Consider the following 3418-nt stretch of genomic DNA (forward strand, 5'->3'; position numbering starts at 1 on the left):
TCCGAACCCGCGGCGGGAGCGCTGCTGCGCTCCCAGCGCTGCACTCTCCCAAGTGCACCACGGGCTCGGCCCTGACTGGCTCAGATTTGACCTTGGCTGTCTCAGACTTTGGTCTACAAAGTGCACAAGCTGTGAAGAATAGATTTCTGGATATAGTATTTTCCTTGAAACCTGAACCCCAAGCAGAGAATATGTTTTTGTAAATGATTGATTTAATTAAAAAGTGGACAGATGCTGATTATATGTATTTCTTCTTTTGCAATGCTTATTTTGGTGCCATCCTAAAACTGATGTTTAGTTGCTGATGGATTAGGACGACAGATGTTTTAGCTTGGCTTTCTCTCCTTTATATTTCTCATCTGGGCATCATAATAATAATATCAAGGGACAAACAAAGCTGAACTCAGCACCATCACTTGACCTCATTTCTGATTTATGAATTCTCCCTGAGACCATGCAATTTGAAGAGAAGGCTGTATCTGAAATGTGTTTTGAATTTTAATATCTTTTCATACTGGCCTCTTTCTTTGTCAAGCCACCATGTGTACAGCTGGCTTAACTTGCTGACTAGGAAACTGAAACATAGAAATCCAGCAGCCAGAAACAAAGGGGAAAATTGTCTTTCTAAGAGCCTTTTAGCTGCTGGCGTTTCCCCCACAACGCCCCCTACCGCATATGACCAACCCCCACAAGAATCCAATCTGCTTTTGTATTTTGTATGTCAGTCATGACATTTCTCACAGGGTCTTGTGCAGCGATGAGAAAGCGTGGGGGTCAGCTTGATTCGTCATGGCACGTGAAGAGTTCCCTCTGCCCCAGAGGATGAACTTGAGGCACTTCTTAACCTCGGAGGTCTCAAATCATCAGGCAAGCCAGGCTCTGGGTTACAAAGTGTATAGAAAACCTCACTCAAGGTTGTGTCCTTTAAATGCTAAATGTTTCCTGGCTCCTTAAAAACCAACCAATCAAGATGGTTTCAAGGAATTGGCAGTGACTTCATCTGGAAGCATTTTCCTGAAACATGTAAACATTCATACCTCAGGAGACTCTTTGACTCCAGAAAGGCTTACACCAGTGCATGCTCTGTGGGGGCAGAGCATAACTCATGGGACACTCTGAGGGGAGACCAAGTTTTACCAAATTGAAAGAGAATTTTAATTCCAATGACAGAAATAATCCATAACAGGAAGGCTATATAAGAACAGAGAAGCAGGCAGGGCGTGAAACAGGCAGTACCTGAGAGGCAGGCTTCCAGAACCCACTTGTGGAAAAGGCCCTGAGGAATGTCATGACAAAGGACAGTTTGTCTCTGAGCTTGTCCTGCTCTGTGTTTTAAACATGCTGCAGATGCTGGGTCCTCAAATCCCTGGACAAAGAAGAGGGGCTGCTGGGTTTTCAAGGCAAGGGTTGCAGAGGACTGGGAGGCCACCTGGCAACAGGAAGTGAGAACACTCCCTTCAAACGCACGCCAGTGAACGTAGCCATGAAACCCCGCTAACACCTGGCAACAGAGGGGAAAGGGCACTCCATGAGTGCTGTCTGGGATCAGCTGGGCTGAGCTGAGCCTTCAGCGTGAATAAGCTGTCTGATCATTCAGCAGTCTCCTCTGCACCTTCTTTTCCTTGACACCTGTGGTTTTTGGCTGCCGTGAGAGGGGAGGAAAGCCAAGCTTGGCGGCTTCTCCTGATCCAGTGTTAACAGCATCATACCAGTCACTTCCAGCAATTATCTCCCCATCACAAGTTCTGTGTAGAGGTTCTGTGTGGAGGTTTTGACACTTCCTTTGTTCTGTTCCAATGTGTACATTTAAATTGGGAGATGAATTCGGTCCCTATGGTCTCTCCTGCTGAGTAGTGGGCCATGCCCAGCCACAAGTGATTGCACACACAACCCGAGGCATGCTGTAAGAGGGCGCAAGCAGTGGTTTTTGAGATTCTGCTGGTGCTGGAATCACTCACTTCATTCTTTCTGATAGCTACAAGGAAAAGATGCTTCCACCAAGCATAGAATTTCGTAGGTTGAGACATTTACAAGCTTCTCCTTGACTTGAATTAGGCCCAGTTTAACTGTTGCTTTATTCCATGGCTCTCTGAATATTTCCTGCATGGCATTTATCACAGTTTGTGATTGTAGATTTGTGTGTATGATTATCTATTTTATGTCTTCCTCCCATTAGACTGTTCTATGGGCTGAATCATGCCCCTCCCAATTCATATGTCAAAGCCCTAACCCCCACTGTAATGGTATTTGGAGATGGGGCCTCTGGAAGATAATTAGGTTTAGATGAGATCATGAGGGGGCATTCATGATGGAATTAGTGCCCTTATAAGAAGAGACACCAGAGAGCTTGCTGTCACTTGTATGGGCTTTCTCTCTCTCTCTCTCATCTCTCTCATATGTGAAGACATAAGAAGGTGGCCTTCTACAAGCAGGAAGAAGAGGGCCCTTACCAGAACCTAACTGTATAGTACCTTGATCTAGGACTTCCAGCCTCTAGCACTGTGGGAAAACAAAGTTCTGTTGTTTAAGTCACTGCTGTGGAGTGAATATCCCTCCAAACTCATTGAAACTTAATCCCCACTGTAAGAGTGTTGAGGGTGGGAAATCCTATGGTGATAATTGAAAGGTGGGGCCTTAAAGAGGTAATTGGATTGTGACTTCGTGAACGGTATTATTCATTCATCTAGTAATGAGCATGGTTCTGATGGCTTTAAAAGGAGAGCAACTGAGAAGCTCAGCTTTCTCTTGCCAGCTATCCGCCATGTGATACTCTCTCTGTGGGGAGTCACCACCAACAAGAAGGCCCTCATCCAATATGTTCCCTGGACTTTGGACTTCCCAGCCTCTGAACTGTAAGAAATAAATTATATTTCCTTATCGATTACCCAGTTTCAGGTAATCTGTTATAAACAACAGAAACAGACTAATACAGCCACCCAGTGTATGGTGATTTTTCACGATAGCCTGAGCAGATTAATACAGACTGTAAATTTTATGAGAGCATAAACTACATCTATTCTGCTCATCATTGAATCCCAGCACCAAGCACAAAGCCTGGCATATGGTAGGGTCTGCTAAATATTTATTAAATAAATTAGCAAGTGGATGAATGGATGAATGGATGAATGAAGCTTGAAGAAACAATAGAGTAAGACTAGTGCCTTCACTTAGATGAAGAAGCAGGTTAAATTTCCAATATTTCCAAGTTTATGAAGCTTGTTTTTTTCTTTCACACATTGGAAGACAGATTGACTTTGTCAATTAATAACAAAGTGTTAACTGAGCATCTATTTTGTTGTATTAGGGAATTCAAAAATGAATAAAACACATTTCCTTCTTTTAAAAAACCTTTCATCTGGGTTGGCCCGGTGGCGCACTGGATAGTGCGCCGCTTGGGAAGCGCGGCGGCGCTCCCGTC

Source organism: Galeopterus variegatus, unplaced genomic scaffold, assembly GCF_000696425.1.
Source record: "Galeopterus variegatus unplaced genomic scaffold, G_variegatus-3.0.2 Scaffold771, whole genome shotgun sequence".
In the NCBI taxonomy this organism is placed as follows: domain Eukaryota; kingdom Metazoa; phylum Chordata; class Mammalia; order Dermoptera; family Cynocephalidae; genus Galeopterus; species Galeopterus variegatus.